This window comes from Schistocerca gregaria, chromosome 10 (genome assembly GCF_023897955.1).
Source record: "Schistocerca gregaria isolate iqSchGreg1 chromosome 10, iqSchGreg1.2, whole genome shotgun sequence".
Lineage (NCBI taxonomy): Eukaryota > Metazoa > Arthropoda > Insecta > Orthoptera > Acrididae > Schistocerca > Schistocerca gregaria.
In genome coordinates, this window is record NC_064929.1 from 126,869,192 (window position 1) to 126,883,331 (window position 14,140).

Genomic DNA, 14,140 nt, shown 5'->3' on the forward strand with positions numbered 1-14,140 from the left:
TGGCAGACGTTACAAGAGACGCGTCGTGCATCACGGAGAGATTTACTATTGAAAACGCGTATTGACCACGAGGAGAAAATTCCAGACTTCGGAGCCAACACAGAGGCTTACCGACAACCATTCTTACCACGCGCTTTTTGCGAGTGGAACAGTTTAGGAGCCATCACATAGTGGTACAAAAAGTACTCTCCGCTACACACCGTTAGGTGGCTTGAAGAGCTGGCTGTAGATGTACATGTAGATCTCTTTAGACTGCGCGGCCACCTGAGAATAAACCGGCAGAGTTCCCGCGTTGCAGGTAGCGGAAAGTGCATGAGATGCTGGCGCCGAGGTGACGTGTGCAACGGCCTTGGTGCAGAGCCGTCAGAAATCAGCCGGTGCTAACTAAGCACGAACTGCCAGGCCGCAGTGTGTACGCGAGCGCTCTCCCGCGGGAAACAGTTCGGAACACTTCAAAGTTCTCCTGTCGCCGAACTATTCACTACTTTCATATATACACTACTGGCCATTTAAATTGCTGCACCACGAAGATGACGTGCTACAGACGCGAAATTTAACCGACAGGACGAAGCCGCTGTGATATGCAAATGATTAGCTTTTCAGAGGATTCACACAAAGTTTGCGCCCGTGGCGACACCTACAACGTGCTGACATGAGGAAAGTTTCCAAACGATTTCTCATACATAAACAGCAGTAGACCGGCGTTGCCTGGTGAAACGTTGTTGTGATGCTCGTCTAAGGAGGAGAAATGCGTACCATCACGTTTCCGACTTTGATAAAGGTCGGATTGTAGCGTATCGCGATTGCTGTTTATCGTGCTACGCTGCTCGCGTTGGTCGAGATCCAATGAATGTTACCAGAATACGGAATACGTGGGTTCAGGAGGGTAATACGAAACGCCGTGCTGGATCTCAACGGCCTCGCATCACTAGCAGTCGAGATGAAGGCATCTTATCCGCATGGCTGTAACGGATCGTGCAGCCACGTCTCGATCCCTGAGGCAACAGATGGGGACGTTTGCAAAACAACAACCACTTGTACGAACAGTTCGACGGCGTTTGAAGCAGCATAGACTATCATCTAAAAGACCGTTGGTACTCCCAACAGCTACTAGTTTATTCTTCGACTTTTGAAGTTTGTTTTGTACACGACTTTACGTAACTGAGTTTTTCAAATGTGCTATGATTTGTTGGCCAATTCTACTGCAGGCGCTTAAGAATGCCACACATCATTATAAATGCTGACTACGTTGATACGTCATTTGAGAAAAACTTTTGTCACGAAAAGCGCTGGTGCTGGTTGTAGACACCAGAGTAGACGATTTGCGAACACTGAAGGTTTGTTCAGAAAATTCCGGAAGTTTTTCCACAAATTTGTTCTGCACTTACCTTTTACTCACTGTACACGGTCTCCTTCGAAAGTCTCTGCTTCACAATTGATTCACCGCTCACAACGCCGTTTCCACTTTCGGAAGCAGCCTTGGTACGTCTCTTGCTGGTTCGAGCGAAATGCCGTTCGCAGATTTTCTTTTATCTCGTCTGTCTTTGCAAATTTTGATCCTTGCAATGGGGTTTTGAAGTTTGGAAATAAAAAAAGTCGGCAGTGGTCAATTAAGGTGGATGAGGCTGCACGGTAATTTCGTTCCCTCTGCGATAGCCACATACCAACAGGGATGATGTACGGGTGCGGTATCGCGATGCAAGAGCCACGAATTGTCTCGACACATCTCAGGCCGTTTCCCTCTCACAGTTTCCCCCACAGGCGTCGCAACACTTCCCGGTAGTACCATCCATTAACAGTTTGCCCCTGTGGCACGAATTCACGATGAACTACTGCTTCGAAATCACAGAGAACTGTCAGCATGGCTTTGACACTTGACCTGACCTGACGAGCTTTCTTTCGTCTTGGATAACTTGAAAGTATTTGTATGGAGTGTAGCCATGTATGGAAGTGAAACATGGACGACAACTAGTTTGTACAAGAAGAGAATAGAAGCTTTCGAAATGTGGTGCTACAGAAGCATGCTGAAGATTAGATGGGTAGATCACATAACTAATGAGGAAGTATTGAATAGTATTGGGGAGAAGAGGTTTGTGGCACAACTTGGCCAGAAGAAGGGATCGGTTGGTAGGACATGTTCTGAGGCATCAAGGGATCACCAGTTTAGTATTGGAGGGCAGCGTAGAGGGTAAAAATCGTAGAGGGAGACCAAGAGATGACTACACTAAGCAGATTCAGAAGTATGTGGGTTGCAGTGGGTTCTGGGAGATGAAGAAGCTTGCACAGGATAGAGTAGCATGAAGAGCTGCATCAAACCAGTCTCAGGACTGAAGACCACAACAACCTTTCCTGATCCATTGTGAACACTGAAGCTTGGGCTCTACCTCATAAGCGTAGCCCCACATCTCATAACCAGTTATGGTTCTCGTAAGGAACATCTCATTTGAGCGATCCAAAAGCTCTTCACAGATTGCAAGGCGAAGGTCTTTCTGGTCTTGACTGACGATCCGATGGACGAATTTCGAGGCAACACACCTCGTGTTCCAAAATGCTCTGTCAGGATTTCATACATGATCCAACTGAAATGTTACGTTCTTCTGCAATCTCTCGGCCAGTCAGTCTTCGATTGCTACGCCAATTTCTTTGAAGTTCCTGACACAAGCGTCGTCGGTAAGCGTCGAATGGCATCCTGGACGAAGGTCATCTTTAACTTCCATCCGGCCATTTTTAAATCGAGTACGGCATCAACACTCATCACTGAGAAGTCCCTGCATCATTTCGTTTGTCTCTGTATAGGTTTTGTGCAGTTTAACGCAAAATTTAATGCAGACGCATTTCCCCCTAACTCTGACCTCTTGAATTCCGCAAAACTTTGCGACACAATGTTGTACTCAGTACAGCACTGAACAACAACTAACAGAGTTACAACAATGAAACTTCCGGTAGCTGCTCATTAAACACAGGCGTGTGCAGGGATGCCTACCGCCTTTTGTTCCAACACACCATTAGCGCCTAATTACGAATGTTCCGGAATTTTTTGAAGAGATCTCGTACACTACCAGACTCAAGACTTTGCTCGCAGGTTCGCTATACCGCGTCACACCGGTGCACTGTCCGGATGTGTAAATGAGCGGTGTGGATGAAGCGGGAGAGAGGTTGTTCTGTTGGTAGAACATGGTCGCTCAACAAGCACGCACAAAAATTCTACACGTACCAGTGTCCCACATACAAGAATATGGCAGACATCACGTGTGCGTTTTGTCTATCCTTATCGCTTACAACAGATATAAGTTTTGAAAAAGGGATGGATGTAGGCAATTGGAATTTTTTCGTTGGCTAATTGTAAATCGCAGCATAATCCCGTTAACAATGATGACAGGTTCAAAATGCTTCAAATGGCTCTGAGGACTATGGGACTCAACATCTCACGTCTGAAGTCCCCTAGAACTTACAACTACTTAAACCTAACTAACCTAAGGAAATCACACACATCCATGCCCGAGGCAGGATTCGAACCTCCGACCGGAGCGGTCGCGGGGTTCCAGACTGAAGCGCCTAGAACAGCTCGGCCACACCGGCCGGCAATGATGACAGGCTTCAACAACGGTAACACTAGACGCGAACATTATACGGTTCCATTGTCACTGCTTAAAATATTTATTGACTACTACGACAGCTGCTTCGGAAGATTTCCATGTTCAAGTACCTGCATATTCAAAGTCTGAGAATTGCAGTATGCTATTGTTCTACGGGAAGTTTAGACATATTTTTCTGTAAATGAAGAATTTCGTCAATTATTGAGGTATAACTGAATTTTCAGTCCTAATTTTCATTGTGACGAATTACACAAACGACTTTGTCATTAATTTTTTTACTTCTAAATTATGTAAGTAAGAAGAAACGTACGTCAACGTTGTCCTGACGTATACAGGGTGTTACAAAAAGGTACGGCCAAACTTTCAGGAAACGTTCCTCACACACAAATAAAGAAAAGATGTTAGGAGGACATGTGTCCGGAAACGCTTAATTTCCATGTTAGAGCTCATTTTAGTTTCGTCAGTATGTACTGTACTTCCTCGATTCACCGCCAGTTGGCCCAATTGAAGGAAGGTCATGTTGACTTCCGTGCTTGTGTTGACATGCGACTCATTGCTCTACAGTACTAGCATCAAGCACATCAGTACGTAGCATCAACAGATTATACTTCATCACGAACGTGGTTTTGCAGTCGGTGCAATGTTTACAAATGCGGAGTTGGCAGATGCCCATTTGATGTATGGATTACCACGGGGCAATAGCCGTGGCGCGGTACGTTTGTATCGAGACAGGTTTCCAGAACGAAGGTGTCCCGACTGGAAGACGTTCGAAGCAATTGATCGGCGTCTTGGGGAGCACGGAACATTCCAGCCTATGACTCGCGACTGGGGAAGACCTAGAACGACGAGGACACTTGCAACGGACGAGGCAATTCTTCGTGCAGTTGACGATAACCCTAATGTCAGCGTCAGAGAAGTTGCTGCTGTATAAGGTAACGTTGACCACGTCACTGTATGGAGAGTGCTACAGGAGAGCAAGTTGTTTCCGTACCATGTACAGCGTCTGCAGGCACTATCAGCAGCTGATTGGCCTCCACGGGTGCACTTCTGCGAATGGTTCATACAACAATGTGTCAATCCTCATTTCAGTGCAAATGTTCTCTTTACGGTTGAGGCTTCATTCCAACGTGATCAAATTGTAAATTTTGACAATCAACATTTCTGGGCTGACGAGAATCTGCACGCCATTGTGCAGTCACGTCATCAACAAAGATTTTCTGTAAACGTATGGGCAGGTATTGTTGGTGATGCCTTGATTGGGCTCCATGTTCTTCCACCTACGCTCAATGGAGCACGTTATCATGATTTCATACGGGATACTCGACCTGTGCTGCTAGAACATGTGCCTTTACAAGTACGACACAACATGTGGTTCAAGCGCGATGGAGCTGCACATTTCAGTCGAAGTGTTCGTACGCTTCTCAACAACAGATTCGGTGACCGATGGATTGTTAGAGGCGGACCAATTCCGTGGCCTCCACGCTCTCCTGACTTCAACCCTTTCATTTATGGGGGCATTTGAAAGCTCTTGGCTACGCAACCCCGGTACCAAATGTAGAGACTCTTCGTGCTCGTATTGTGGACGGCTGTAATACAATACGCCATTCTCCAGGGCTGCATCAGCTCATCAGCGATTCCATGCGATGGAGAGTGGATGCATGTATCCTCGCTAACGGAAGACATTATGAACATTTCCTGTAACAAAGTGTTTGATGTCACGCTGGTACGTTCTGTTGCTGTGTGTTTCCATTCCATGATTAATATGATTTGAAGAGAAGTAATAAAATGAGCTCTAACATGGAAAGTAAGCGTTTCCGGATACATGTCCACATAACATATTTACTTTCTTTGTGTGTGAGGAATGTTTCCTGACAGTTTGGCCGTACCTTTTTGTAACAGCCTGTATATATAAAACATCTGATGTGACTATATCTGGTGACTGTTGTTATATTTCACGTCAAATTTTAAAATATCGATTTCACGTCGATTTTGTGCCGCTCAATACAGTGTGGCATAATATTTTCATAAAATTTCGTAAATATTCCTGTAATTTTTTGAAGGTTCACACCACAAATGTTTTGTATTTATATAGTAAGGGACTATAGTAAGAGATGATTATATCTTTAGGTATTTTAGAATTTAACGTGAAATATAACAAGAAAAATCATAAGCTACAGTCACGCCGGATGTTATTTACACGTCAACACAACGAAGACGCATGTCTCCCTTTTACTTAGATAATTTAGAAATATATAGCAATTAATTTAAAAACATCGTTTGTGTTATTCGTCACAATGAAAATTGTGACTGAAATTTCAGTTACAGCTCAATAATTCACGAAATTCTTCTCTTATAAAAAAAAGGGTCTAAAATTCCTTTAGAACTATAGCACATTCTGATACTCAAAAATTGTATACACAGGTATTTAAAATGGAGATCTTCGCAAGCAGCTGCGTAGGCAATGATACTGCAGCCTTGCTTACAATGTCCTTACGAGATATACACACTGAAGAGCCAAATAAACTGGTACACCTGCCTAATATCGTGTAAGGTCCCCGTGAGCACGCAGTACCACAACACGACGTGGCACGGAATCGACTAATGTCTGAAGTAGTGCTGAAGGGAACTGACAAAATGAATCCTGCAGGCCTGTCCGCAAATCAGTAAGAGTTCGAAGAGCTCCGATCTCTTCTGAACAGCACGTTGCAAGGCATCCCATATATGCTCAACAATGTTAATGTCTGGGAAGTTTGATAGCCAGCGGAAGTGTTTCAACTCAGAAAAGTGTTCCTGGAGCACCTATGTAGGAATTCCGGACGTGTGGGGTCCCGCATTATCCTGCTGGAATTGCCCATGTCCGTCGGAGTGCACACTGGACACGAATGGATGCAAGTGATCAGACAGGATGCTTACCTGCCAGAGTCGTATCTAGACGTATCAGGGGTCCCGTATCACTCCAACTGCACACGCCCCACACAGCTACAGAGCCCCCACCAACTTGAACAGTCCCCTGCTGGCATGCAGGGTCCATGATTTCATGAGTTTATCTCCATACCCATACACGTCCTTCCGTTCGATACAATCTGAAACGAGACTCGTCCGGCGAGGCCACATGTTTCCAGTCGTCAACAGTGCAATGACGATATCGACGAGCTCCTGACGAGTGTTGAGCAGATGGTTCAAATGACTCTGATCACTATGGGACTTAACTTCTGAGGTCATCAGTCCCCTACAACTTAGAACTACTTAAACCTAACTAAACTAAGGAAATCACACACAGCCATGCCAGAGGCAGGATTCGAACCTGCGACCACAGCTGTCTCGCGGTACCAGACTGCAGCGCCTAGAACCGCTCCTCCACTCCGGCCGGCGGTGCTGTGCAGTCATCGAGGATACACGAGTGGAATTTTGGCTCCGAAGGCCCATATGGATTATGTTCTGTTGAATGGTTCGCACACTGACACTTGTTGATGGCCCAGCATTGAAATCTGCAGCAATTTGCGGAAGGATATCAGTTATGTCATGTTGAACGATTCTCTTCAGTCGTCGTTGGTTCCGTTCTTCAAGGATCTTTTTCCGGCCGCAGCGATGTCGGAGAGTTGATGTTTTACCAGATTCCTGATATTCACGGTACACTCATGAGATGGTCGTACGGGATAATCCCCACTTCATCGCTACCCGGAGATGCTGTGTCCCATCGCTCTTACGCCAACTATAACACCACGTTCAAATTCACTTGAATCTTGATAACCTGCCATTACAGCAGCAGTAACCGATGCAACAACTGCACCAGACACTTGTCGTATACAGACGTTGCCGACCGCAGTGCCGTATTCTGACTGTTTACGTATCTTTGTGCCGGCCGCGGTGGTCTAGCGGTTCTAGGCGCGCAGTCCGGAACCGCGCGACTGCTACGTTCGCAGGTTCGAATCCTGCCTCTGGCATGGATGTGTGTAGTGTCCTTAGGTTAGTTAGGTTTAAGTAGTTCTAAGTTCTAGGGGACTGATGACCTCAGCAGTTTAAGTCCCATAGTGCTCAGAGCCATTTGAACTATTTTTTTTTTTACGTATCTTTGTATTGTAATACGTATGCCTATACTGGTTTCTTTGGCGCTTCAGTGTAAATCTGTGTTCTGATTGACGCTCTATCTACATGCGTTTGGTACCGATCTGATTATGTGACATTCGGAGGTTTGGGTGTAAGTATGTTTCGTAGTCTTGGTGACACGTATTAACTACGACAGGTAGTACAATCCAGCATATTGGTCAACATCGAAGTGCATATTTGTGTTTGGGTGTAAGTATGTTTCATAGTCTTGGTGACGCCGCGCGAGATTAGCCGAGCGGTCTGGAGCGCTGCAGTCATGGACTGTGCGGCTGGTCCCGTCGAAGGTTCGCAGTCCTCCCTGGAGCACGGATGTGTGTGTTTGTCCTTAGGTTAAATCAAGGTTAAGTAGTGTGTAAGCTTAGGGACTGATGACCTTAGCACTTAAGTCCTATAAGATTTAAAAAAAAAATAATCTTGGTGACACGTAGTTATTATGACAGGTATTACAATCCAGCATAATATTCAACATCGAAGTGCATATTTGTATATGGCATTGTGCGGTATTGTGTTAACGTACTTCTACTGTACTGTACTGTACTATACTGTACTGTATTATACTGAATGATGCTGCATTTAGTAAATGCCTCTAGATCCAATATTGAAAGCCTGGGAGTTTGTAGTGTTTGGTTTTGAATTGTCATTGGTGTAGAAGGATCATTGTACGTTAATTTCTGATAAGATGCATTCTTTGCAGTACGTCTTAATAACGTGTGAATACAGTTACTTAGCTACTGTTACACTTTTGCATTTGCAAGGTTCAGATGACTCTGAGTACTATGGGATAACATCTGAGGTCATCAGCCCCCCACAACTTAGAACTACTTAAACCTAACTAACCTAAGGATATCACACATATCCACCATGCCCGAGGCAGGATTCGAACCTGCGACCGTAGCGGTCGCGCGGTTCCAGACTGTAGCACCTACAACCGCTTGGTCAATGCGGCCGGCTACATTTGCAAGGACGAATGCTTTAGTCTCTAAGACTACTAACCATAGTCAGTTGGAAGAAGCAGAAACACATGCAAATTCCGTGCAAGAAAAATAAACACTTGTTGTCTATACGCGATGCCGAGCGTCGCGCCATATTCTGCCTGTTTACATATCTCTCTACCATATTTTAATAAGCGTGCCTATAGCAATTTCTTTGGCGCTTCCGTCTATTACCGTCTCAAGTAAATGTGATGTATAGCGAGAGCAGGTGAGATGCCGCATAGGCCTCTCTCAGGGATGAAAACAACAAGCTAACGGGTGTGAACTATGTGGCAGCAAAGGAATTCGAAAGTCAAAACTTACAGAACGGAATGGTCCAGATGGCTCTGAGCACTGTGGGACTTAACATCTGAGGTCATCAGCCCCTAGAACATAAAACTACTTAAACTTAACTAACCTAAGGACATCACACACATCCATGCCCGAGGCAGGATTCGAACCTGCGACGTAGCGGTCGCGCGGTTCCAGACTGAAGCGCCTAGAACCGCTCGGCAGAACGGAATGCAAGAGTCGTAACATGTACTTGTTGCGGAGAACAAATATGGCGTACTCACGTTTGGAAGTCCCTTCTTTACACCTCGCTGTTGCTAATAGACTTTACACTACACACGCACAAATTTGAATACAGCGAACAAATACACCGATGACAGAAGGGGCAGTGCACAATTTTGAAGGAAAAAAAATGAGGCACAGGAGAGATTTGAACACGGATATCTCCCTTAGGAGTCCAACAACGCGAACACACAGTCACGACGCCACGGCTCTTCGAATTCACTCAATGTTGCCCGTATTGGGCGTCGACCATTCACTGTTTCTATTTTGCTTCTTTTTTCATAGTTCAGTACACCTTGTCCCTGTTTTCATGCTCTGTGTTCAGTTTTTGACGGGGTATCTACAGGGCAATCTTACCATCGGGGGTGCGATGGGGAATTCGCCTAGTAAGATCCATCAAAAACAGAACGCGATATCCAGACGTGAGAGACCCGAAGTCTTCAACAGTGGGTATAAATACCGCCAGAGTGCAACACAAACGTCATTCCATCGGCGCCACCTGATGATGGCGGAACGGCTGTTGGCCGAAACGTAGTGCGTCTTCGAGGGGTGGATCCGGCGGTACACCCGAGAAACTTGGAAGCAGCAAAAGAGCCGGGACATCTTCAGATCACATACCTGCCGTGTTCTGTTTGGTAGAGCTGGCCGGTGTGGCCGAGCGGTTCTAGGCGCTACAGTCTGGAACCGCGCGACTGCCACGGTCGCAGGTTCGAACCCTGCCTCGGGCATGGATGCTTGTGATGTCCTTAGGTTAGTTAGGTTTAAATAGTTGTAAGTTGTAGGGGAGTGATCACCTCAGATGTTGAGTCCCATAGTGCTCAAAGCCATTTGAACGAAACTCTTCCGTCTAGTCACACACTTGGCTTGTACTCTCACCGAGAGAGTGGTTAGCACAGGGGACTCACATTCCGGAGGAGGACGTTTCAAACGCACGTCCGACTATTATGATTTAGGTTTCCTGTGATTTCCCTAACTCACTTCAGGCAAATGCCGGGATGGTTTCTTTGAAAGGACACGGCTGACTTCCTTCCCCATCCTTCCCTAATCCAATGGGACCGATATGACCTGGCCTATTGGTCCTGTCCCCCAAATCTTTCCCAACAGTCATTTAATGAACAAAGTAAGAGCATATGGACTATCAGACCAATTCTGTGATTGAATAAAAGATAACAGAACGCAGCACGTCATTCTCAGTGGAGAGAAGTCTCCCGGAGTAAGAGTGTATTTTAAGCAACTCTGATTTGCATTCTCACGATAGCGCTACTAACGGCAAGCAATCTAGCCTATGGCCACCGTTCTCTCAACTTCATAATATGACTTTTCTAGACACTAGAAATTTACTCGGTTGGAATCAGCATGGGTTTCAAAAAAGACGATCGTGTGAAACCCATCTTGCGCAATTCGTCCACGAGACTCCGAGGGCCATAGACACTGGTTCCGAGGTAGATGCCGTGTTTCTTGACTTCCGCAAGGCGTTCGATACAGTTCCCCACAGTCGTTTAATGAACAAAGTAAGAGCATATGGACTATCAGACGAATTTTGTGATTGGATTGAAGAGTTCCTAGATAACAGATCGCAGCATGTCATTCTCAATGGAGAGAAGTCTTCCGAAGTAAGAGTGGTTTCAGGTGTGCCGCAGGAGAGTGTCGTAGGACCGTTGCTATTCACAATATACATAAATGACCTGGTGGATGACATCGGGAGTTCACAGAGGCTACTTGCGGATGATGCTGTAGTATATCGAGAGGTTTTAACAATGGAAAACTGTACTGAAATGCAACGAATTGACGCATAGTGCAGGAAATGGAAATTGAATCTCAATGTAGACAAGTGTAATGTGCTGCGAATACATAGAAAGAAAGATCCTTTATCATTTAGCTACAATATAGCAGGTCAGCAACTGGAAGCAGTTAATTCGATAAATTATCTGGGAGTAGGCATTAGGAGTGATCCAAAATGGAATGACTATGTAAAATTAATCGTCGGTAAAGCAGATGCCAGACTGAGATTCATTGGAAGAATGCTAAGGATATGCAGTCCGAAAACAAAGGAAGTAGGTTACATTACACTTGTTCGCCCACTGCTCGAATACTACTCACCGGTGTGGGATCCGTACCAGATAGGGTTGATAGAAGAGACAGAGAAGATCCAACGGAGAGGAGCGCGCTTCGTTACGGGATCATTTAGTAATCGCGAAAGCGTTACGGAGATGGCAGATAAACTCCAGTGCAAGACTCTGCAAGAGAGACGCTCAGTAGCTGGGTGCGGGCTTTTGTGGAAGTTTCGAGAACATACCTTCACCGAGGAGTCAAGCAGTATATTGCTCCCTCCTACATATATCTCGCGAAGAGACCATGAGGATAAAATCAGAGGGATTAGAGACCACACAGAGGCTAACCGACAATCTTTCTTCCCACGAACAATACGAGACTGGAATGGAAGGGAGAACCGATAGAGGTACTCAAGGTACCCTCCGCCACATAGAAGGGGCTTGCAGGGTATGGATGTAGATCGTCCAACCTGGTATTATTTTATTAATTAGGCTCCAGTTGGTGATTCAGCAACTTCACTGCAGACCGTAATCTAGAACGTCTCGCTGGCGCCGGTTGATGTGGCAGGCCTACAGGAGAAGGCAACGCAGAAGCATCGACCGGCTGCGTCAGCCTGGTGTGGGACTCCGTGTGTGTGCTGCGTCAGCTCCTTGAGTTGAAGAGCGCCGCAAAAGGCAGAGGGAGGGGGGGGGGGGGGGGCTGGTCAGTGAGGTCGTCTTATTGGCCGTGCTTCGCGCAAGAGGCAATAACACACTCTCTCTCTCTCTCTCTCTCTCTCTCTCTCTCTCTCTCGCTCTCTCTCTCTATCTCTCTCAGGGTGGTCCACTGATCGTGACCGGACCAACTACCTCACGAAATAAGCGTCAAACGAAAAAATACAAAGAACGATACAATAGCTCCCTACTTAGCAATCATATACAACCGCTCGCTCACCGATAGATCTGTACCTACAGATTGGATAATTGCGCACGTCGCACCAGTGTTTAAGAAGGGTAGTAGGAGTAATCCATGGAACCACAGGCCTATAACATTGACGTCGGTTTGCAGTACGGTTTTGGAGCATATACTGTATTCAAACATTATGAATCACCTCGAAGGAACGATCTATTGATATGTAATCAGCATGGTTTTAGAAAAACACCATTCTTGTGCAATGCAGTTAGCGCTTTATTCGCATGAAGTAATGGCCGCTATCGACAGGGGAGCTCAGGTTGATTCCGTATTTCTAGGTTTCCGGAAACCTTTTGACACCGTTCCTCACAAGCGACTTCTAATCAAGCTGCGGGCCTATGGGGTATCGTCTCAGTTGCGCGACTGGATTCGTGATTTCCTGTCAGGAAGGTCGCAGTTCGTAGTAATAGAGGGCAAATCATCGAGTAAAACTGAAGTGATATCAGGTGTTTCCCAGGGAAGCGTCGCAGATGATGCTGTAATTTACCGTCTAGTAAGGTCATCCGAAGTCCAGTATCAGTTGCAAAGCGATTTAGAAAAGATTGCTGTATGGTGTGGCAGGTAGCAGTTGACGCTAAATAACGAAAAGTGTGAGGTGATCCACATGAGTTCCAAAAGAAATCCGTTGAAATTCAATTACTCTATAAATAATACAATTCTCAAGGCTGTCAATTCAACTAAGTACCTGGGTGTTAAAATTACGAACAACTTCAGTTGGAAAGATCACACAGATAATATTGTGGGGAAGCCGAGCCAAAGCTTGCGTTTCATTGGCAGGACACTTAGAAGATGCAACAAGTCCACTAAAGAGACAGCTTACACTACACTCGTTCGTCCTCTGTTAGAATATTGCTGCGCGGTGTGGGATCCTCACCAGGTGGAATTGCAAGGGTGCAAAAAAGGGCAGCTCGTTTTGTATTATCACGTAATAGGGGAGTGAGTGTGGCAGATACGATACGCGAGTTGGGATGGAAGTCATTAAAGCAAAGACGTTTTTCGTCGCGGCGAGGTCTATTTACGAAATTTCAGTCACCAACTTTCTCTTCCGAATGCGAAAATATTTTCTTGAGCCAAACGTACATAGGTAGGAATGATCATCAAAATAAAATAAGAGAAATCAGAGCTCGAACAGAAAGGTTTAGGTGTTCTCTTTTCCCGCGCGCTGTTCGGGAGTGGAATGGTAGAGAGATAGTACGATTGTGGTTCGATGAACCCTGTGCCAAGCACTTAAATGTGAATTGCAGAGTAGTCATGTAGATGTAGATGTAGACGAAACTTGTCTAGTTTGAAGGGGGAAACCAGATAACGCTATGGCTGGCCCGCTGGATGGCGCTGCCATTGGTGAAACGGATATCGACTGCGTTTTTTTTTTAAATAGGACCCCCCATTTTTTATTACATATTCGTGTAGTACGTAAAGAAATATGAATGTTTTAGATGGATCACTTTTTTCGGTTTGTGATAGATGGCGCTGGATTAGTCACAATGGTATCACGTAACATTCCGCCAGTGCGGACGGTATTTGCTTCGTGATACATTACCCGTGTTAAAATGGACCGTTTACCAATTGCGGAAAGAGTGGATATCGTGTTGATGTATGGCTATTGTGATCAAAATGCCCAACGGGCGTGTGTTATGTATGCTGCTCGGTATCTGAACGACATCATCCAAGTGTCCGGACCGTTCGCCGGATAGTTACGTTATTCAAGGAAACAGGAAGTGTTCAGCCACATGTGAAACGTCAACCACGACCTGCAACAAACGATGATGCCCAAGTAGGTGTTTTAGCTGCTGTCGCGGCTAATCTGCACATCAGTAGCAGACAAGTTGCGCGAGAATCGGGAATCTGAAAAACGTCGGTGTTGAGAATGCTACATCAACATCGATTGCA